At 37.7% G+C, this 24,843-nt stretch overlaps 1 pseudogene; it reads left to right on the top strand.

The window, feature by feature from the left end:
* The first annotated feature begins 12,809 nt into the window (after positions 1-12,809).
* Glo1-ps2 (glyoxalase 1, pseudogene 2) lies at positions 12,810-18,946 on the top strand (annotated as a pseudogene).
* The last annotated feature ends 5,897 nt before the right edge of the window (positions 18,947-24,843 follow it).

A 24,843-nucleotide genomic window follows, 5' to 3' on the forward strand; every position in this document is an offset into this window, starting at 1 on the left:
TTCTTGTCTAGTCTCACCTCTCCCATTGATCTTCTTGCTCACCGACAACCTCCCTTTAGCATCCCAAACTCCACCTAGAGAGAAATTATGTGATGTTTGTGTTTTGTTTTGTTTTTTAATATTTTTTTTATTTAATCAAGACATGATTTCTCTGTATTGCCCTGGCTGTCCTGGAACTTGCTTGGTAGAGCAGGCTGGACTCAGACTCACAATTGCTGGGATTAAAGTTATGTGCCAACATGCCTGGCTCTGTGTGTGTGTGTGTGTGTGTGTGTGTGTGTGTGTGTGTGTGTGTGTGTGTGTCTTTTAAAATTAAAGCATAACTTTGCTTTCCGATAGCACATTTATTAGGTAAAAGGAACCCAGACATGGTCAGTTTTAGTGAGCAGGGTGATTTAATCTATAAGAATTTTTCTCATTTTTAGAAGATGCTGAATTGCAAAGGACTGAAGTGTAGAAGCATAAATACAGGTCTATGAGACAATTTTAAGTGTGCATTTCTTTAGATCTTCCAGAGATTTCTAAGTTTTTCAAATCAAGCACTAGAAGAACGTCAAATCTTTCTATGGCCTATTTTAGCTAAGTTGTGACATGATCGAGGCATGCAGTACAGTACTGTGGAGACGTTACTAACACACTGTTGACCATCTTTAAACATATATCGTTATTTGCAAATTCAACTTTTTTGCTAAATCTTTCTTTAACTCCCAGGTCAAGGCGGCATTTTTAGTCATCCACTGACTTTCCAGAGAGTGAAATTTTTGCTTGTCAAACATAAAGATTCTTCTCTGAGGTGGTGAAAGACTATTATTCTCTGTCTTCTTGTTTCTATTTTACTCCAAAAAGCAACCTTTTCAATCTGTTTAGAGTAATAGCTTACAAACTGACGTACTGTAAACTGACATACTTTTGTTTGTCACTTCACCATTTAACCTTCCTTCTGAGAAAATCTCTGGCAGGCTGTCTATTGACTCAGGTATAGCGAGGTTGCCATGTGCTTTATGGGAGTCCCATATGTATTAAATAAAATGTGATGAAACGTGTCGCAGTATAACAAGCTCCGAATTCTATGTTAATGAATCAACAATACAAATAGACTGAGATATGTTTAAGCTAAGAAGTATAATATGAAACTAGTTAATGTGGTGAAAATCTTTGCAGGAATCTAACTCTGCCTTTAAAATTAATGATAAACAACCTCCCTCTGTCTCTCTGTCTTTGTCTCTGTGTCTCTGTGTCTGTCTCTGTCTCTGTCTGTCTCTGTCTCTGTCTCTGTCTGTCTCTGTCTCTGTCTCTGTGTCTCTCTATATCTGTCTCTGTGTCTCTGTCTCTGTGTCTCTGTCTCTGTCTCTGTCTGCCTTTGTCTCTCTCTCTCTCTCTCTCTCTCTGTGTGTGTGTGAGTGTGTGTGTGTGTGTGTGTGTGTGTGTGTGTGTGTGCGCGCCATCTCTTTGTGTTTGCGTGAACATGTGTGACCCTGTCCTATGTAGGAAGGAATACAGACACCTGATCCTGGTGCATGCTACGACAGTTGTCTTCCACTAGGCTTTATCCTAGTTCCTCAAAACACTTTCTATTCAACAGAACTAGACATTTTTATATATGTACTTAGTCTCTTGGTCCCAGGTTATGCCTCGAAACCAGTGAGGAAGGTAACATCACATCTTGTTCCATCAAACTGATGATGGAGAGGTAAGAAAAACTTGATATGGAGTTCTGAAGCCAATGTAATGGAGGAAGCCTTGCAGCCATCTAGCTAGAGGAACACATCAACTGGGAGAAAGGAAAAAGATGCTGCTTAAGTTGCCACCATCCAAGAGAAGGGTCACAGTCAAGCGCCAGCCCTAGATTCATTCAGGAAAGGAAAATGCTTATTCTTCAACATGTCTAAGACTAAGCAAGTAAAGCAGACCTATGAGATCGTAAACAGAAGGCCATGTTGCCGTGCTCTATGGACTACCCTGTTCCCCTTCTGCAACCACGATGGGCTGGTCAGAGAAAAATCACGGGAGGAGTAAATGAAGCACAGTTTCTAAAAGCAGTGCACCACCCATGTGCTTTTGAGCTTAGAGAGTGAGACTGCGGGAGCTGAAGCATAGATATCAGAGTGCTCTGTGGGGTTATGGCCATGTTCTTTCCCACAGAACTTAACCATGTGACTCCTGTTCTTACTGCATGTGCCTTGCACAGTTTCTCCTCTTTCCTGGCCCGGGGGTTGATGTTTTCTAAAAGGATCTGCTGTTCTGAGCTCCCAGACATCTTCTATAGTACTGACTCCTTACAGGATAGGAAACTGTGTTTTATCATGTATGAGATGATTTTATATTTTTTAATACATTGGGCAGATATAGTACAGTGTCCTTGGCCTTGGGCCTATTTAATTAAAAACCTTATTTACTGTTAAGTAATAAAGAGGCATGAAATTCTCAAAGTTTACTTAAGAGAAGGAGGAGGCTTACCTCAGGGTCTGAGCCAAGTGATATTCTTAGGTCTAGCCATGTGTGACAGCTGGCTTCCTAAAGTATTTGTTGCTTCTTCAAATACAGGAAGCCCCTGTTATTTGCTATAGAAGAATTGTAGAACTCTAGGGCATATCTGAAGCTATTGATGCACTGAATTCGACATATACCATTTTCTGTAATAAATTTTAGCTTTGAAATTTAGCATAGTGAGGGCTACACTATAATAAACAAAAACAAAATAATTGAAGTGAAACATGGCAATCAAAATTATTTGAATATAGTTTCTCTTACATTATTGCATGGCCTCAGATCTATTTTCTTCCTTGTTAAGTTAAAGGGAAGCCTTTTACAACTTCTCTTTATCTTACATAATTGACAATATCACTGTTCCTGATATTGGGGCAATGATCTTACTTTAAGTAAAATGAGGGGTTTATTTTTCTTTCCTTTTTGTTTTTTTCTTTTTTCGGGGGGGATAGAAGCACTCTAATATCAAAAGAGCAAATCTGATGACTGCAGGTGACTCTGGACAGAGTACCCACGTAGTGAGTTATATATCCTAGGCAGATAGACAGAGGAAAGATCACCTGCCAGAATGGTTTGGGGAGACTGGTGCCAGACCCCTGATGGTAGTCAGAACAGCATGCAGTTTATAACTTATGAAGTGGTTGTTTCTAGTAGCTTCCCGCTAACATCTTTACACCACAATAGAACTCACTGCTATGATTGAAATCAAGGGAAGCAAAAGCATGCTTGAAGTTGGACATTTGTATAGGTATTGGCATGAACGGGATGATTTAGGACTCACAGGTTTTGTACTAAGAGAGCTCAGGATGGCTTTGAACCTTCCACCTGGCTCTCATGGTGTTGTGCTTAGAATTGAGCTTTGATTTTCACTGCAGCTGAGAAGGCTTTACCAGCAAATAGTAGCCATAAACACCAGTGAATTCAGAGAATTCAAATTCCATGTCCCAATATGAACAGGTTCATGAAGTGTAATTCTTACAGAACAAAGTCTTAATTCAAGGAGTGTTCAAAATACATTGAAGGGTAAATCAGACGTTATAGCAGAGTAAGGAAAGCTTTTTTAAGGTTCATGGTGCTATTTGATGGCATTCACAGCATTTGAGTTGGTGGAAGCTAGTGGTCTACATAGGTAATAGATTCCAATGTATTTACCATTTTTTTAATTTTACTTTTCTTGGATACTTTATTTATTTAATTTCAAATACCATCCCATTTCTCCCCCTCTCCCATACTCCCTTCTCTTTCCTTTATGAGGATGCTCCCACTCCCACCCACCGACTCCAACCTCAACACCCTGGCATTACCCTACATTGGGGAAACAAGCCTTCACAGAACCAAGGGCTTTTCCTCCTATTGGTTCTGGACAATGATGTCCTCCACTACACATGTGGCTGGAGTCATGGGTCCCCCCATGTGTTTACCTTTTAACCACACAGATTGTTCTAACGGAGAATTGGGCAAGTAATATCTGTCTGGGAACTAAACCTAGCCCAAGGCAACATAAACCTCTGGACCTGTAACCTCCCAATCTCTCCAAGGGACTGAAGCCCTAAATACTGAGTCACTCTTTGCAGGCACAACTTTTTTTTTTTCAGGAATCTGCTCACATTTCCACATGTGCAGAGACACATTCTTCATGTGTGGAGAGTTATTAAATTTTCACTTTTGTTCACATGTGCGTAAACATATAAATAGGTTGCTTTTTCTGCTTCTCTGTGGCCTCTGCCATGTGTGTTTTGGGTCAAGATTTAGCCCACAGATTGGGAAAGGATCTTCTCAAACCCCATGTCTGACAGAGGGGTACTATCCAAAATTCACAAAGAATTCAAGAAGTTAAACAGCCACAACCCGAATAACCCAGTTCAAACCTGAGGTACAAATCTAAACAGAGAATTCTCAGCAGAGCAATCTTGAATTGCCAAGAGGCAGTTAAATAAAGGTTCAAAGTCCTTGCTCATGGGGGAAATGCAAATCCAAACAACTCTGAGGTTCTATCTTACATCCATCAGAATGGTTAAGACTGAAAACTTAACCATAGCACAAGCTGCTGAGGATTTGAAGCAAGGGGAACACCACTCCATTGCTGGTGGGAGTGCAAACTTACACAACAGTCTTGGCAATCAATTTGATATTTTTTTTCAGGATATTGGGAATAGTTCTACCTCATGACTCAGGTATACCATTCCTGGGCACATTCCCAAAAGATGCTCCAACAAATCACAAAGACACTTAATTCTGTTCATAGCAGCCTTATTTGTAGTAGCCAGAAACTGGGAACAACTTATATGTCCCTCAACTGCAGAACGGATAAAGAAAATGTGGTACATCTACACAATGGAGTATTATTGAGCTACTAAAAACCAAGATACCATGAATTTTGAAGGAAAATTGGTAGAACTTTATCCTGAGTGAGGTAACCCAGTCCCAAAAGGAATTCCTGGGATGTAGTCACTTATAAGTGGATATTAGCTATAAAATATAGGTAATATATTATATTCCACTGACTCAAAGAAGCCAAACAAGAAGGAAGGCTTAAGTGATGAAGAAAGGGAATAAGAGAGTCAAGAGGAAGGTAGAAGGAAGAAACTGGGAGAAGAGGGGAGTAGGGAAGGGAATGGGGGACTGTGGATAAGGTTTGGAGAAGAACAGGAGAGGTGCCTAGATGGCTATGAATATGAATGCAAATCTGCAACTGACAGAGGTGAAAAGGGGAGGGTATGCCCACAACTAGGCATGGCCCTGCACCAGGGAAGTACCCAAGATTCAATGGGGGTGGTCTTAGCTGTGACTCAGTACATTAGAGATATGAAACTTGAATTGTCTACTTTCTGTATTCAGACAGAAACCTCAGTGGAAAGTAGAGTCACCAACCCACCTGTAAAAGTTTCAACCACATTTTTTTCTGGTCTACAAGTAATGTAGGCATGGGGAGGATACAGAATGTGACTGAGGGCATGGCCAAGCAATAGCTGGCCCAACTTGAGATCCATGCCATGGGCAAACACCAATCCTTAACATTACAAATAATGCTCTATTATGCTTGCAGAGAAGAGCATGCTGTCCTCTGAGAGGATTCACCCAGGAGCTGACTCAGACAGATACAGAAACCCACAGCCAAACAGTTGATGGACCTTAGGGATTTCTTAATGAGAAATATAGGAGAGGGCTTATGGATACCACAGAGGATAAGAGCTCAACAGCAAGACTCAGAGAGTCAACTAACCAAGATGCTTTTGGCTCTCACACTCTGAATCACCCACCAAAGTACATGAATGGACTGGACCTAGGCCTTCCCACTCATATGTAGCAGATATGCAGCTTGGCTTTCATGTGAATCATGAACAACCTGAGCCAGGGCTATCCCAAAAGCTGTTGCCTATATGTGGGATATGTTCTACTAACTGGGCTGCCTAGTATGGCCTCAGTGGAAGGAAAGCACTTAGCCTTGCAGATACTTGAAGTGCCAGGGTGAAAGGTGATAACCAGGGGCCCCTACCCACCCAGTGGAAAAGGGGAATGTGGAGGAGGAAGTGTTGTGGGAGAAAGTGACTTGTGGGGGGGGGGGGGTCAGTGAGTAAGTTGCAAAGTGAAGAAGTAAAAAACTAAAATTAAATAAAATAAAAAAAGTTATACTCTAAAATGATATGTTTTAGTAAGACTTCCTGGATGCTTCCCTTTAGTGTCAAGTTAGTTCATTATTTTTTACTGACAAACATTTTCTTCTACCTTATCAAGCATGAATGTGCTTACTAAGGGGTCTGACAATCAAATTCTTTCTAATTCACACGAATCACCTGACAAACATTCCCTTTCTAAGCTGTCCACTGTATCACACTTGCTTAGGCTGATAAAGCTTCTTTTTAAACCCAGAGAACAGATGAGGTTGTGGCCATGACATTATCAGTAGACTCAGCTTCCTGGGTTGGCAGGAAATACAGGACAATATATTAAACTGCTTCCCATGGAGCAGATACCTACTTTCTTGTCTCTCCTCTTTGGTAAGAAATTTCTTCTTGAGATGTTCTCAGTCCTTCACAAAACTTGGTTGACTTTATATATGTGGAGCCCATTGAAAAGATCTTGGCTGACAAATTCTGGGTTGAATTTTCTGCTGGTTCTATATGTATCCTTTCAACACACATAGATAACATGTGTAGTAATGAGGTTAATATTCTTTGTTGTGAAAAAGTACATTAATCTTGCTCCTGAACTGGTTTTCTGCTTTATGCCTTTGCTTGCTTGTCGTTTTCATTTTTTGCAGTAAAACTGAACATAAAATTTTGGGGTCCTGCAATTTTTAAATTCCTTGATGAGGTGATTTCTCCTAGACATTGAATAATTATTGGAGACCTGTATTTGCCATTATATTTATAGCTTTAGCCCCTTTTCCAATGAACATAACTATTTTTGTCCTCTAGAAAGCCCTGAAGTGACATTTTTCTCCTATGTACTTTCATATGTATTCATTTTAAATGTTAAAACTATTTAATAACGTGAAAACTGGCCCTAAATTTGAGACAGGGAATCTCACTCTGTTTTCCAGGCTGGAAGGGCATCTGTGGGTTCTAGATATTCTCTCCATGAGATGCTGGGAATACAGAAGAATGTCACTGTGCTTGCAGAGAACTCAGCAAGGACATTCTAAGTCTCCGTCCCTTAGCTATCTTTATCTGTGCAGCAAGAAGGTGTTCCTGATTGCCAATGTTATTAAGAGCTTTCTAAGTTTGATGGGAACTTGGGGTCAGGGTCCAGCCCTGTCCCTATATGCATGGCTCTCCTATTGCAGGCAAGTTTCTTGACAATGTTCAAGATTTGTTGGTAAGTTAGTCATTTTAATATGGAGCACCCAATTTGATGTTTGGGTCCAGAGCAAGTATTAAATGTCAGCCTTCCAGATATGAATGGTACAAGTTGAACTTGAAATGATTGATTTACAATGTGTCTATAAAACTGTTAGCTGAGATAGAAGAGGTATGTATAGAGAGAGGGAAGGAGAAAGAATAAGATCTAAAGGGAAATAAAGAACAGGAGAAATAAACACTGATTAGCTGGTCCTTTAGAATTACATTTGGAGACATAATAAAGGGACTAGTATTAAAAACAAATCTTCACAGGATTTAAGTGAAAGCATTAAGCAAAAGAATGGAAAGAGAAGTATGTGTGCATATGAGTTTCCACATAGCCTTCATCGGCCTCTATGCATTGTAGTAATCCATCTCTCTTTATTGGACATGTAAGTCTGCGTTTATGGTCCACATTTGTATATTTCTAACTGAGATTCAGAGAGAGAGAGGAGAGAGAGAGAGAGAGAGAGAGAGAGAGAGAGAGAGAGAGAGAGAGAGAGAGAGAGAGAGAGAGAATTAGTGTGAGTTGGTATCATGGATTAAGTCTATGGTTATTAGCCTATTACTTTCAATCTGTGGCAACACAAACGTCAGAAGAAGGGTGTGCTGTGGATGGGCCTGTTCATTCTATGTCAGTCTGGAAGCAATGACTGAAAGGAAGGGGTGGGTTTCCAGTAACCTCTTCCAGGTGTGACCCCAGTAAGCGAACTTACTTCATCTAGGCTCCACCTTCATGTGCGTTACTGCTTCCCATAGAAAAAAGACCAGCTTTAAATATATCAGCCATTTGGAGATATTTTATATCAAAATTCTGGCATTCTTTCTTCTTTATTACTACTTTAAACCACATGTAGCCGAAATAAAGTATAATGGCCAAAATAAATCCTTTACTCCACAAAGAACATTGGATCTCCTCTGAGCTTCATTTAAGGGCAGAAGTTGTACCTCTTTTCTTAGCTCACTAGATTCGTGTTTGTTCATCCAATATCCACTTACAATGAAGTTCCTCACTCTGAAAAACCTCTGATTCTTTTTTGCAAGCAGATATGATTATTAGAGGGAGTTGTTTTGGAGATACAAAATTCTACTACTACCAGAAACGTTAGACACAGTGTGAACTCATTGTAATTTTCAGGTTTCAATGCTGGGTCTAAGCACAAAGAAAAAAATGTACAATATCATTTACTAAAGCAGAAAATGTGACTGTTGCTCCCACCTGCCCAGATCTTTCCCATATTCTGAGTCATTATGGAAGTTTTGATGTGCTTAACTTATTGAAAGGGATTAGAATTTTCACCCGAGGATCCTTGAATTAGGAATTAGAGAAACAACCTGTGGTCATTCACCTGTTTTTTTTTTTTTAATTACTGGAGCAAGTATGAAATTGAAGTTTTTCTTTGTACCTAGTTATTGTGCACAGTAGTAGTATATTGCATGAGGACACCGTCATATAAATCTATACTGAAAATGTCCCTCCTAGAAATCTTCCTGTTCCCTTTCTTGCACCTCTCATTCCAGTAAGTTCTGCTTAATTCTTCCACCTAATCCTTTATGCTATATAGTCATATGTGGTATTGTACATCTTAATTTAACTAATACTTTTATTTTGAACAGCATTCACTTTCCTATAAATGATATAATTTTATTTTTATGGGTAAAAGGAAAGCATTTTATTGTGACTATATACTCCATTTTATATATCATATTTTCCCTATCTGTTCCTTTGCCATTAGACACCTACGTTGGTTCTATAACCTAGCTATTGTGAATAATCGTGCTGAAGTGGATTCAGTGTTTACTGACGAGCAGGTGTCTCTGGGATGTTCAGCTAGTGAAATCCAGGAATTAGGTCAAGCGGTAGATAGCATTTTTTATGGAAATCTTGGCTTCCACAGTAGCTGGAATAGTTTACTCCCCAATGCACAGTGTAGGAGGTCTCCTTCTCCATCCTTGCCCTCACCAGCATTTGTTTTGTTTTCTCAATGACTACAATTCTGAACGAAGATAAGGAGATGAAATCTCAATGCAGTTTTCACCTGGATGTTTTTGTTGGTGAATGAGATTGAAATGTCTCTCCATTTGCTTACTAGACATTAATATTTTATCATTTGAAACTATGTGGTAGTTGAGTTTATTTTTATGCTTAGCATTTCCACACAAAGGATCATTCTCCAGTACACTGCCTTTTGAAGTGGTGATGTGTTTGAGCTGTGTCTATATCAGAAAAAATTGCTCAAATTGATATTTTTCTGATAATAGGAGTACATAAAAACGCTTTATAATTTCTACGCACAGAAGAATGGACATACAATCATACTCTGTGATTTTATTTTTTTTAACAAGGAAATCATCAAGGAACTTCCTACATAGCCAAATCTTGCTGCATGCAGTCCAAGGTTTCAAGTCGATGCTGGTTTATAAAGAAGTGTCTGTTTTCTTAAATGGCCTCTATTTTAAAACTTAATAGCCTTAAATATCATCTCTCTGAATGTTGTATAATCTGAGTCATTCAAAATTATTCATCACCACATTGATATTTATATGAACATACATTTAAGAACAAAAATAAGTTTAAAAAAAGTATTTGTATTTATTAGAACTCATAACTTTATGTGGAAAGACAGATAAGATAAAATGTTTTCTCACCAGCCTTAACCAAATCATTTTTAACCCAGCAGGGTATAATACTGCAAGTTTAAGTATTAACTCTAACTTGTGAATCTAATTTTCTTAAGTTTCATTAGCAGTTACTCTTAAAATAAATTCTTATGAAATCTCACACTGTAAAATTACAATTACCCAGTAATTTAAAAAGGATTGCTGGAGAGAGACAAGAGTCAGGTTCTGGTATATTATGCTTAATCTATCATCTTCAATTGTCTGTTTCAATGTAACTTAGGAAGATTAATGCAGAAGGAACTCCTGGATGTAAATTACCCTCCATGAGTTTCTGATTATGCTTCACTCTGTATTAACTTCAATTCTTCCTCCACCACTACAGAGTCATTTTTGTTCTTCCACTAACACAGAACAAAAACCTACCCTAAACAAATGAGTCCTATAGCTTACAAAACTTTGTCTCTCTTATTAGATCCCTATGAGTATAGGGCCGGAGGGTAGGAAAGTCAGCTGCCATCTATGGGGATTCTCAGACTATCCAGAAATCTAAGTTATCCAAAAAAGAAAGTAATATATAATAATGTTTAATGTGATTAATCTAATTTGGGCATGTGTCACCACAGGAGGCAGAAAAGATTATTTTAATGAATGTATCATAAACTGGGGAAAACAATTATTGTGTTTTCTTTTAAAGAAAGTTCCAATGTTAATCCACCCCCCCATCTTTAAATATGAATGCATAGGGAGTAAATGTGGGCAAAGATCAGGGGGGGAAAGTGGCCCTTATGGTTCGTGGAAAAAGCTTCAAGGGAGTGGGTGGTCTGGGAAACAAGAACAAAGTAGAAGAGAGAATACTTGAGTTAAAGAGTACAGCAGCAAAACTGAGAGGCAGGGAGTTAAGGGAGAATGTTAGTGGTAGAACCCAAAAAATGAGAAAGGGAAGGAAACCCTATATGCTAAAAAGTACATTGAACACCTAATTTAAGAAATGCCTTTATTTAAAGAGTAGAAACTAGCAATTTCATATATGTGCTTAATCTCCAGCATGTGCAGCTCTCCTCAATATCATCATTCTACAGGCGATGGACACAATGTAACAGTGTGGAACGGATGCTTGTGTCACTGTCATGCTTTGCAGTGAGTCTATTTATTGCAGTCATACCTTCATTTTTCCTTCAAATTTTTTTCCGATTCATTTAGGTAAGTATTGAATGACATTCCTTTCTGTTTGTACCAGTTCATTTTTTTTTTCTGTCTCAAGCTTCTTTGTTTCATGGTTCCAATGAATACTTCACGATCCTAGTAAACATTGTTCTCTCCACATAAGCCTCTTCATTCCATCCTGAAAGGTGTCAGTTCTGGCATCAATTGCTGCTTGCTTGGAGCAAGAGCTTTAAGAGCCTTCTGAGCTGCTGTGTCCCTAGGATTTAAACTATCGTCACTGGTCAGAAACAAGGACTATAAAACCAGGAGTTTCTGTAAAGCCGTGAAAACAATAAGCAAGAAACTGGGGCAGCTTCCCATAATGATTCCTCATGTGTAAGGTACTATTTATGTTTATCTGTAGCATCTGTATTGCTCTTGACAGCAAGCCAAATGTGGCCAGAGACTTGATGACACTGCTCAAAGGAGGAGGAAATGATCAACCTTTCCTGGCATGGACATGTCTATAAAAGTTTACCATATCCAGTTGAGCTTTGTCTGATACAGGGAATAAGTGACTTGCTAGCTTTCAAAGCTAACTTTGTCTAATGCATAAGAGTGCCAGTTATTTACTTGTACACTTTGACTTAAAAATGGACAAGAAAAGGTATCTCTATTAAATATTAGCCAAGCTTTGTTTGCCTCTGCTGTTACCTATGCACAAGCCAGTGTTTTCACTACTTGTGAGTTAAAAAAGCAAAGAAAGGAGGCATACAAGAAGGTTCAGATTCAAAGATATAAACCAATGTAAAGACAGCTATTCCCAGGCAATTACTGAACGATCCGGAATAAGAGGCAGTTAAAATGAAAATGGCTCCAGGAGGCCGATGGTGGAAAAGGGTATGAGATGGATGAGATCAGGAGAAATCAGAAGCGGTCATTAGTTAGTTGGCACAGTTCTGTGTACCATTACCTTTAGATTTTGGCACAGCCTCAACCTCCAAAATAAGTACTGGCCACTCAAACTTGTAAGCTGCTGCTCATAGACCCACTGAGTCAAAGACAGGTTGAAATGAAAATCTAAAACTTCAACTGTAGCAAACACAGCAAACTAACACAGCATATTGAGAACAGGGGAAATTGGAGGAAGGAGGAAGCTCTTCAAAAAAGCTCATGAATTATTTATAAAAGGAAATCTAAGACTGAAGGAACTGGCCTTTTCTTAGAAGAAACAGCTCACTAAGGTAACATTTCAAACAAAGCCAACTTTCTGTGACCCAGTGCCACTAGTGTCTAAGAGTCTATGCCTTTGGGGCATCCATGGACTGTGAATTGCAAAGTAAAAAACTTTTTTTTTTATTGTTTTCTTTCTACTGAGGAGCAGCTGTGCTATTTCCTGGCAGCCATCTGTTTTCTTCTGAAATGATCAGCAACGACTTCCTGGTTTATGCTATCCATTGGTGAATTTTTAGCTTGCAGAAGGTGGTCTTCCAAAGGAAGTACTTTGGTAATTACAAGGATCTTGAAGAGGAGAGGACGTGAGATAAGCTCAGAAAAAGATAGACGTCATGGGTCAGTTTCCTCAAGGTAGAACAAGAACAGGCACAGTGGATAGAAGAAGAAAGGTTTCAATGCATTTTGATATTGGGTTTTAAATAGCATGAAAGAAATAACAAAACAGAAAACAAATGAACAGTGTAGGAAGGAAACACAGAAATGGACAGAAGAACCAACCGAAGGTAAGATACTACAAACTACAACCATCACCTAAGGGCTGGAGGTGCAACTCACTGTTAGGACATTTTCTAGATGGTATAATGTTAAGGCTTAGACCATTAGCACCACTAAAATAAATCACACAAAAGTGAAAATACCACCTAAAAATTAGACATTAAAAACAATCAGTTTTTTTAAAGTGGGAAGGTAGCATGCAATATGGATATGAGAGGACTATAAAGGACATAAGCCACAAAATTCACTTTGGAAGGTGTGTACTAGAACTTTAGACTGAATTATTGAAATACATGAAGTCAGAAAGGCTTCAAATATCCGACTTCTTACCTGCCAATATTAACTAGGTGTCTGATAAGGTTTGTTTTCTCTGACTGTTGAAAAGCTAAAAGCAGGAAAAAAAAATCTTGTACTAGAGAATCAGGAGAGAATTTTTGAACACTACTAATAGGACCAGGCAGAATCAGCAGTTGAAAACATGAATGTATTAGGGTGAGGAAACAAAGACTTGCTACAGATACAAGGTAAAAGAGACCCTCTGCAAAGACACAGGGGGCAATTAGGAAGCTAAAATCTATTCTCCTCTTGAGGGTTGAATGGACTTACTTCCCTTATATAGGGAAGGTCAGTTTGAAGAAAGACAGCATGGATGATTGCCCCACAACTGTTTAATAAACATTTACTGAAATGGCCTTGAATTATTGAGCCAATCCCTCACCACGGGGTCTGTTGGGAGGACAGACCACAAGCACTTGTCTTAAGATGCCAGGCTTTTGTCCAGAGGGAAGAAATAGCCTGCAAACTTGGAAGCTTACCATCTTTATGAACCAATAATGGCCATTCTGTCTGGCTGTCTGACTGTCTATCAAGGAATCTCCTCCTATCCCCTCACCAATAAGACATCATAAGTGGAAAATGGCACATTTAATCTTATGTGACATGTCACGGAACATGCCAGAACGCCATGTTTGCCATCTTCACCAGAATGCCGTCTTCACACAGTGTTTGTGAAGAACATAGTTTCTACAATCTCTACAACTGTGGAGTATTTCTTTTTATTTAAAAAGAAAGAAAAAAATGGAGGAAGGAAGGGAGGAAGGAAGGAAGGAAGAAAGAAAGAGAGAGAGAAAGAAAGAACAAACGAACAAAAGAAAGAAAGAAAGAAAGAAAGAAAGAAAGAAAGAAAGAAAGAAAGAAAGAGAAATTAAAGCTCAAAATGCAGAATCCTTAATTTCTGTAAAGGTAGAGAATTAGAAAAACTCTTGGCTCTCTCAGTGACCTTTTTACTAAACTCCTATGTGAAAGATGCATATGTTATCCAGTGAGTTCTACCACATCATTTAGACTTTTAATCGTTGCCTCCTTTTTATCATTACAAGTTAATCCACTTCACAGTAACTTAATGTAGATTGAATACTATCAATTTCTAATTAAGTCACTCCATGTTCTGATTGGAGAGAGAATGGGCTTGATTTTCATCTCATCTCACAGGAGTTGCTGTTTGTGTTTCTAATACTTTTACTTCATTTTCCCTAAATGCCAAACATTAATAATACTGAGAGTGAATTCCCATTAGCAGGCACTTGTGACCTAAAATGTATAATAGGTTTCCTCCTAAAATATTTTCTTATAAACAGCAAAGATCATTTTATCATAAATGATGGTAAATTGTTTTTTACATTTGCTCTATTTGATTTGATATAAATAGAATCTAATCTCTCTAACTGTTTCACACAGCGAAATTTTGCTTGTTTGTTTGCTGTTTGTTTTCCTATCAAAGGTACCTAAAAATTTTTTTTCTTCTAAGGTGGAAAGGCCAGCAAGAACCCCTATTTCCTGATCTGACCCAAGTTATATACTGATATATAACCCAAATTATATAGCATTAGGGTTTGAAGACAAATGCCCATCAAAAGATGAGACTCAGTCACCATCTAGAATAGTAAGAAAAGATGACTACTATATTGGTCAAGAGTGGTGCTAGACAAGTTTTGGTCTTGGCTCAAAATTTACAAAACCAGAATTGGCTTGCTGAATTACTTTTACTTTGTGTATTTCTTTATATGAAACCTAGGTTTTTCTTTGTAGCACAACAGAAAATAAAAATAAAATATCAAATAGAAACATACACTTTAAGGGAAAATGTGCCATCATATCTCCTTCAAGTTTCTTTGCACAGATATTTTGGAATCCAATTTGGAATCACGCTGATAGAGAATTTTAAAGAAATGTCAGTAACCAGAAAATCCAGTCTCTTCTCATGGGTGGGTAACTTAGATTTTAATCCTTCCTCAATTTTATCATTACAGGTTACTCTCTTTAGTTTGGATACTGTTAATTGATAACTAAGTCATTCCATGTTTCCTATAAACAACACACTTGAAAATGTAGAACCGTGCCTAGCAAAGGATATAGTTTACATGTTACAGATTGAACCCCGTATTTATGTAGAGAAAACCCATGGGCATATATGCAGATGTAATGTTTACTGAATCAGATCTTACACAGGTCCCAGAGCTGTTCAGGTTGTCCTTATGTCGCTCACAGAGGTTACATGAAGCCTGAGCTTTCATTCTAAAGCAGTTTCTCTCTCTCTCTCTCTCTCTCTCTCTCTCTCTCTCTCTCTCTCTCTCTCTCTCTCTCTTTCTCTCTCTCTCTCTCTCTCTCTCTCTCATTATCCATCTAGGAGACATGGAAGTGGATCCCTAGAGGATGTTTTAGAAACAAAGGGCACTGTGCTCATAGAGAAAGAAAAGGTGGGAGATCTTAACACTATTTGGAGGAGGAGGGAGAAAAAAATTTTCTTATCTATAACATAATCCTGGGGCACAGTTACATGTCTATCAACCTCACACAAACCTAAGCAGAGGAATTTTCTGTACTTTTCCTTTCATGGAACTTACTAATTTATAGGTTATATAAACAAAAATATAAATAAATATGTTTTCTTTTTTCAATATGCAATTCAGTGGTATTGATTATGGTTACATCATTACAAATCATCAGCACTATTTCCATAATATTTAACTTATTGTACACAGAAACCATTTCTATCAGTTGAACTTTTCCATTTCCCCTTCCCCCACTACTTCATAAACTAAATGTACTTTATCACCCTACAAATAAACAATTTATCTTAATCGACTCATGAGGATACATTTGAATGAGATTAGAAAGAAAGCTTGAAATAGGAGGAAGATTTATAAACACTTTACATAGTATTTATAATTAGCTCTAAGTAACTGCATGGCAAGTGAGTAATCAAAAAACTTCAGAATCCAAACAATATATGAGCAGGAATTAACAGAAGTAGGAAATGACTTAGTTGTTACATGTAAAGCACTTTATTATGAGAAATCCAATATATATTACATATATGTATACATTGTTTTTAACTTTTTGACATCCTGGGAAGTGAGCCCACAGCTGCTTTGTGTTATAGAGTCCGCTTTGTTTAATATATGTGTACATAGATATGTGCTTGTGTTTGGTGGATTAAAAATAGAGTATCATCTATGTCCAGCTAAATATCGAGGCAACAAGGCCTTTGACAAAAATGTTCAGAGGAAAATGTCAGAAGACTGAAAAGTGTATTTATAGATGTAAAAGACTAATGGAGTACCAAAATAATTGTATACCAAAAGTCACATGGAAATAGTAATGTCTGATGTTTGGAACACATTGAATTATGTGAAGAATGATATCAGTACATGAACGAGGACCAGATGAAGCAATATACACGTGATGTATAGCACAAGTAGACATTTCTTGCTCAGGTTTAATTTCTTCTTATATACTTTGTCTCTATACTGTGTGGAAGTTATCCAATTAGTATTCTAAATATCTTCTGTGTTAGACATTTAGTTAGACATAGGCTATTAGCCATGAGACCCGGCAGCCCCTCCCCCCAGCTTTAGCCTTAACCAATGGGGTATTAAAGGAACTGTTTTCAATTTAATTCATGCATCCTGAACTGATGCATGAATCTTCTTGTTTCATTTGTTTCTCTTTCCTTTATATATTGACTCTATAGAAGAAAAGAAAATAGCGGTATCTACTTATATCAGTATGAGCGACAGTGTCAGAGGTGTACAGGCTCATCAATAGGGAGCCAAACTCAGTTCTCTCAGGAATGCTTGAATAAGAGCTGGGTAAAAAAAATCTATTCCTCTTTTTGGATAAATAATTTTATGTGAAGTGAGATGGCCAGTGTCACATCATTTGCTTTCTCAGAGTTTTGTGGTTTGAGAGAACAAAGTTGGGTATAGAAAGACTCATGTAATTATGGAATCTCCGTGAGTTCTTGCATTACTTTTCAATGTCTTATAATGAAAAGAACAAAAAGAACAAAGGAAAATGAGATGAAAATCCATGTTTATTTTTTATTTAGCTCATTTCATTTGAAACACTGTTTTCATTGATGTTTGTTTTTGGTTTTGTTTGGTTTTGTTTATTCTTTTGGGTGTTTTTGGTAACAATGTTTAAAGTTTCCAAATATACACACGAGGACATAATTTTCATTTTCTTGGACTTTGATTCTAAGAGTATGAATTAAGCAATGTTGTGTAGACACACATATTCTCCTCAATGACTAACATTCTACTAAGCATTAGTGAGTTAACCTTTATCTTTAATAATTCTTCACAATGCTGAATTATTAATATCCACTTGCCTTCAAGGTTGACTTTACACTTGTATGCAAATTGCAAAGCTCTTGAACTTCAAATAACTTGGTTTTATCCAGCTGTATTAGTCAGGGTTTCTATTCCTGCACAAACATCATGACCAAGAAGCAAGTTGGGGAGGAAAGGGTTTATTCAGCTCACACTTCCACATTACTGTTCATCACCAAACGGAGTCGGAACTGGAACGCAAGCAGGACAGGAGCAGGGGCTGACGCAGAGGCCATGGAGAGATGTTACTTACTGGCTTGCCCCCACTGGCTTGCTCAGCTTTGCTTTTTTATGGAACCTAAGATTATTAGCCCAGGGATGGCACACCCACAATGGGCCCTCCCACCTTTGATCACTAATTGAGATCTCATGCAGGCATTTCCTCAAGGGAGGCTCCTTTCTCTGTGATAACTCCAGCTTGTGTCAAGTTAACACACAAAAACAGCCAATACACCTCAAATTTGGTATGCATTCCTTCATTTCTTCAATTTTTTCCTCTTTCTCATCTCTCTTTGGCCTCAGTCTCTTTCTTTCATCCCTTTGTGACCTCAGCCATGACTCCAAACTTTAAAACAATTGTACAAAAATAAACGAATAAATAAATAAAATGAATAAGTAGGGTGAGGCTGATGAGATGGTTTAGTGACTATCGTGTTTCTTTTTCAAACTTGAGGATTTTATTTAAGATCCCCAGACACTTGTAGAAGTTAGACAGTGTCATCCATGTCTGTAATGACTGTGATGGTCTGGAAATGGGGAGAGACAAGAGAGTCCTAGTGGCTCCTTGGCCAGCCACTAGAGTGGAAACAGCATACCCGTATTCGGTGAACAGATTCTGTGTTAAAAAGTAAAATGCAGGTGTGGCTCTCTTTGCTAGCAGAGCTGATCTGTGATCCTAAAGGGCTGCCAACACAGAGCCACAACTCTCATCCAGCAGTCTCACAGATGAGGAGACCCTCAGCTGCTGCTCTGATTGAGTCTCCAACACCAAGCATTTTCTACTGCAACAAACGATGCTAAGAGTTAGTGATCCGGAGTCCCTGAGTTTTCATAGGAGGATTCTGGGACTGACTTGACTCCAGAAGTTTGATTTTCCTACTATGAAGTTTTCACTCTTATTTCTTAGTTTATCAATGTAAGAATGACATCCCCAAAGATAAGAATGAAAGGATAGCAAAGATATTCTACAGAAAAGCCACACTTGAGTTGACACACAACTGGAGATCTGAAGATGACGAGACTCAGAGTTACCACAGTGGCTACTCAGACCCTCAGGGGTTTGGTCACATTAGGATTGCTGTTCATGATGCCAATGGTGCATGTAAGATATATGAAGAACTGGTAGTCACATGTATGAAGAAACCCAAGGATGGTAAAATGAAAGGTCTGGCATTTGTTCAAGATCCTTATTGTAGCTTGATATCAAGGCAATACATAATTGGGCAGTAGAGAGTGAGGCGGGGAGAAAGTTTTGTAAGGTGCAAGAGAGGAGGAAAGAAAGAAATGAAGATGGAGTCCACAGAGGAGGATGGCTCAGAATTAGGTGAACTAGATCGATTTTATCTTGTGTAGGTGGTTGGTTTAGATCTTTATCAATTGCCAGTGAATTTATTGTGTGGAAGAATTATGAATTGAGAATTTAACATGTAAATCTAATTGCTAAATTACTAGTTTCTAGAACTTTAATTTACCAGGCTAAAGGGAACAACATGTGAAAGAAATCGCTGAGAGGCAGTTGGGGCGTGCGGATCTGGTTCTGTTGCCCACACAGAGAATGTGCAAGGGCCTGAAGAATGAGGGATGCCTCTGTTTGTGTGTGTGAGTGTGTGTGTGTGTGTGTGTGTGTGTGTGTGTGTGTGTGTGTACCAGGCATGGTAACTACTGCCTAGGGGACCTCGTAACCAAAAAAGGAGACAGCCAAGAGAGGGCGGCTTGTGTACCACATGGCGGAGTAGCAGCCAAAGCAAGAGGATCCCGCACTCAAGAACTGATAGAAAAACATTCTTTTTTTGATTTTTACAACAACACCTTATAGCTACCAGAATAAGATTTTTAATCCTAACCAAATAGGAATGATCATTTAATTCTACGAGAATGCTCCTTTATGTTGCCTCGGACAACCGGGCAAGAATCAGCATCTGAGGCGCAGATGGTTCCGGGACTGACGGAACTCTGCTCCAGTTCAAATCATTATGAATCGTTTTATTGTTCTGTTTCAGTGGATTTTTCAAAATCTCCTTGCCTCTGTTTAGTCAAGCTAATTTTCCAGTAGCCATTTATCTAATTACCTTGAGAAAGTTGTGTGGCTTTACTTTTTAGATATTAATTAGAACAGTGCCCTCTACAGACTGAAAAGTAAGATGGGAAAGTGAACACACCTACATGATCACATACACACATGATATACCACACACAAGCATGTAAGGAAACTAATAAGATGTAATCTTTTTTAACTTTCAAATCCATAGGTCGGGTCTAATCTCTTACCTAGTACCTTTGTGAAATTACAAATCCCAAACAAAAATACTGTATTTATATACATTTCCCCATTTGCATATTCCCTGCTTCAACTCCCTGGATTTATTGTTCATCAATCCATCCCGAATATTTTCCAGTTTTTCCAAATATTACCAGTTTCCAAATGTTTTCCTCACCTAACCTGAACTTGAGAATACATGACAATATTTAAGTGATTTATTTTCTTTATTATCTCAAGGGCAGCAATAATTACCATCTCTTATGTATTAGTTAAATGTACATTGACAGGCTATGCCATGTGTAGAAGAAAAACCTTAAGCCAAATTTTCTTGTACATCAAAGATTCATTTTTTCTTATATATATATATGAATCTATACTTTCATATATATGGGCAACATGTAATCATTATTCCTAAAAGCCAGGAGTGTGTGTCAGACCCGCTGAAACTGGAATTACAGAGGTTATGTACTGTCATGCAACTCCTGAGAATTAATCATCGGTTCTCTACAAGAGCAGTAACTCTTATAACTGAGGCATCTCTTCAGTTGCCATTAACCTAAATCTTTTAATGCACACATTGAGACTGCTCTGGATATTTTTTCCCCTCCTTTGTATAGTTCCTAAAATTTACTTCATGGAATCCTTCATCTTTGTTTCCTTCCCCACTCAAACTAGACTTCGGCGGCCAGCCTCAGTGGATCTTCAGAGCATCTATGCAGATAAGACTTGGTCTTATGAGATAGTTAGAGTTGTTGTATACGAGCAAAATCTTCACCTGTCTTAAGTCTAAGTCACTTTGCTTTAGTAGCTGACCTGCCTTCTGAGTTGCTTTGAGGTGAGAAACTGTTTACCACCTCATCCTAAAAGGGCAGGTGATTAAGTAATGTAGCCTTTGTTCTATTTCTGTAGGAACTGCCTGTGCGGTTCTTACTTTCCAGCACGCAAGTTGAAGTCACAGGAAAAGAAAGGAACATTTTGAAAAGTGACTTTAACAATTTCTTCCAAGTTCCAAATGGTTTCTTATGAAAGCTCTCTACGAAAAACAGGGAAAAGGACTTGTAAGAAAATGGAATCAGGGGTGTAAGAAAAAGGTGTGGGGGAGTGGGGGATAAGCAGAATGCCCTCTTCTCTGTCTTCAGCACTTATACATCTTTCAGAATATATGATCATATGGTAAAATGTTCATCACAAGTTTACACATAAGTTTGAATCATAAATTAAATAAGAATTTTACAAAGGGGAATGTTTACCTACATATCCATTAGGAGTGATTATCTATCTAAAAACTCATTATCTGTCACAGCTTTATGGGTTCATGGAGGGTTAAAAATCCTAACTTTTTGTGACCATCAATGAATTTTAATGTAAATAAACCCAGTTAATATTCTATCTTTTGTCCTAGCACCTATGGTAAGTTGATAGTTCTTTATTTACAACCTTTGGGTAATGGTTTTACAACCTCTTGGAATGTGCTCTGAACTCAAAATGCCTGCTTGCTTTCTCAGAGGCAATTAATTCATGACACTAAAGACTGGCAGGATTCTCACTGAAGGTTTGTCTATCAGAAATGATTTAATAGCAGTGTATTTTAAAAGAGTTTAATCATTACTGTAATTTTAGGAATTTTATAGAATCATCATTAAATGTAAGAAATAATCTATTTGTCTACATTACATAGCATAACTATAAGAATGTACATCTTTGTTGTTTGCAGAGTACTATTCAAAGAGTAGGCCAATACTTAGTGATTATTATATATATTTAATAATAACAGAAAAAGCATATTAATAACAGGAATCTTGCCTAAAGAGGATTTCTGCTGGGCTTGTCCACTGGAACAAATACAATTTAGATTTTAATCCAAGACAGACCCATCTCAGGAAGATCACCTACTAATTATTAGCTTCTTGTTATGGGTACCTAACAGTAGACCTACACTGTCAACAGTATATGTCTCTGTTACTGGGCAAGACTCTTGGAAAAATTCTTATTTCTAATATATCTTCATCATCACAGGATATTAATTTGTATACGACAAAGATATGAGGGAATCATAATTAGAAGACAGCTTTTATCCATTTTATTTTCATATCTCTTGTTTTCCCATCTCCAGGATTCAGAATTTAACTCTTCTGTATTTTTCTCCTCTCTTTTCTCTCCTCTGAAAATCTATCACAAATCAATAGCATTAGGAAAGAGAGGAGAGGTCATCATGTTTAAGACTACTTTCCTTTCTAATAAAAGCATAAATGATGTCCATGCAGGTAATTAGGAAAATCCATTTAACCTGGAGAACTGTGCCTCCTCCTTTGGTAAGAATTGCAGATTTCAACGTTCACTGCCTTTTTTTTATTCAATTAGCTTTGACCTATTCTTCTTTCTTTTTGGAAGTCAAGTAAATGAAGATAAGGCTAATGTACTTTGTCCTTTCAAGATAGAAAAGTAAATCCACTTGCTGCTCTCTGCTCAGGACCCTGACTTTCCATGTACTTTTTAAAGAGAGATACCTGTCCCATGATGACTAATAGGATAACTAATAGGATGAGCTCCATATGAAAAGAGAAGAAGTTAAAATGAAGCACCATGTATAAGGTTATGAGGGAAGATGATGTTTGTTAGAAGTGGGGGGGATGAAGACCCCTAGCCCTTAAAATGTAGTCCCTGGTTGAGACACTATTCCGTGAACCTCATCAGTCACTGCCAGAATTCCATTCAGCTTTCACAGTGTTCAATATCTAGCAACTCAGCATACTCTGACACCTACTACCATTCTTTGTTCTCCGTTATGGTGTTAAGGAGATATTAATCCTCTGTGTGTACATGATTTCCCAAGACCAGCAATGATGTTGGATCACAAGAGAAAAGGAGAACTTATTAGGAAGATATGACATATGTCTAACACTACCAAAATTTTCTACTTAATTATTATTTATGGCTATACTGCTTTAATTGTAATAGTGAATATATTTAAGTATAAAATGTCACAGAACATTAAAGTGTTCAGAAAATTAAAAGTTTTTCTTCAACTTCTTTTATGAGCATTACTTGAATTTGGTACTTGTACTTCACAAATGTGTTTTAGGGAGAAAATTTCAGGTCAGTCTTTTCACAAGCACAGATGCAGACATTATTGCAAAAAAGTAGAAAGTAGAATGAGCATGCCACAATCATGTTTAAAGTATCCTTAGAATATCTCTTTATATACACTGTTCAGAGTTATATAGTGTATGGAAAATAATTATCACACAATAACTGATACAATCAAAAAGCAGAATCAACCCCTAGACTGTCACCAAAGGAAGAGAAAGATATGTGAAATGTGATACAATTATATTTGAACAGCATGCAGAAGTGACAAGGAGCTCAGTTATATACAGCAGCCTGAACACATTTCACCAAATAATTTTATACAAATGGAGTCAGATTCCACGGTGTATGCACTTAATGAATCCTCATTTATGTGAAGTTTAAATCACGTACTTTTGATCTATGAGCATTGCAGTTAGGTTAACTGTGTCTTCATGTAGGAGAGATGGACAGTGATAGAGAAGTAGTTACATTGCAAATAAAAAGAATTAAAATCTCTGTTCACAGAGTTTATCATCTGTTTGGAGTTGACAGGCAATAAGCAAGAAAATAAATAAAATACATAGGCTGTCAGTTAGTGGTAAGAACTTTGAAGTAAAAAAATTCTGCTAACTCTGAAGACAAAACATGTCAAGGTAGAAGTGGGGTATGGATAATGAGCTAGTTTCTTGACTCAAAAATTTGTCTGGGAAATGCTTATGTACACAGATAATTGAAAGGGAGGAAGTGACAGTTATTTTATAATTATTACTTCAAATGATTTTCTGAACAGAGAAATGTTGCAAGTGAACTTATGTTGTGATGTTGCTTCTGGCTCCTGTGACATTGTTAAGGAGATTAGAGTTAGTCCAAAAAAGAGAAGATGTGTGCAGTTGACAATAAGTATATGGAGAAGCAATGATATAGGTATGTATATAGAAAATGACAGGATTTGAAAGGGAGGGGAAAGAATAATCAAGAAATATACAAAAACTTTCTCAAATGTTTACTTATATGCATATCTCTCTATATATCTATATCATACATATATATACATAACAAACACACACACACACATATGAGAGTTGTATCCAAGCTTTCCAAATGTATAGCTTGGGCTAGACTTAGCATTTCTATCTAATGATCCCTAGGTCTAAGCCTAGGCCTAGAATCTTATAGCCTCCCTACAGTCTAATCTGCAAACCTGGACCTTTGAGGACTCAGTTTCCAGCTTTCTTCTGCTAACCTGAGGCTAGAATGTTTTAGCCTCCAAGATTTACTACTGAATAAACTCACACTTTCTAGCTCTTTCTGAATTCTGACTCACTGGTTCAACTTAACTATTCTGGTTCAAAGTCATCTCCAAACAGCCTGATTCAAATAGGCTTTTCTCAGCTTCTGACTTACTACCTCTGTTGGGAGAGACTGCCACTGAACTCCATGAGCTGAACTCCTTCAAATTCAACTGCTCTGCTCTGAACTGAACAGCACAGAACTGAACTGCTTCACCCTAACTAAACTCTGAACTAAACTGAACTGCTCCAAACTCAACCATTCCAAACTGAACTGAAATCTGAACAACTTCTACTCTCTCCCTCTCTTTCCTGTCTTTGTGGGAGTTGAGCATATCTTATCTTTGAGTAATTCTGTCAAATATTTCTCTGATTCATCACTCTACCTGTTGCTCAATTAGATAGCATCTTTGGGATTAAAGGTATGTACTAAAGATGTGTCTGTATTCCAGTCAGATGGAGCAAAGGTGTGGATTTCAGCCAGAGAAAATAAAGGTTTATGGGTTGAC

The sequence above is a fragment of the Rattus norvegicus genome, chromosome 14 (assembly GCF_036323735.1).
Source record: "Rattus norvegicus strain BN/NHsdMcwi chromosome 14, GRCr8, whole genome shotgun sequence".
NCBI lineage: Eukaryota > Metazoa > Chordata > Mammalia > Rodentia > Muridae > Rattus > Rattus norvegicus.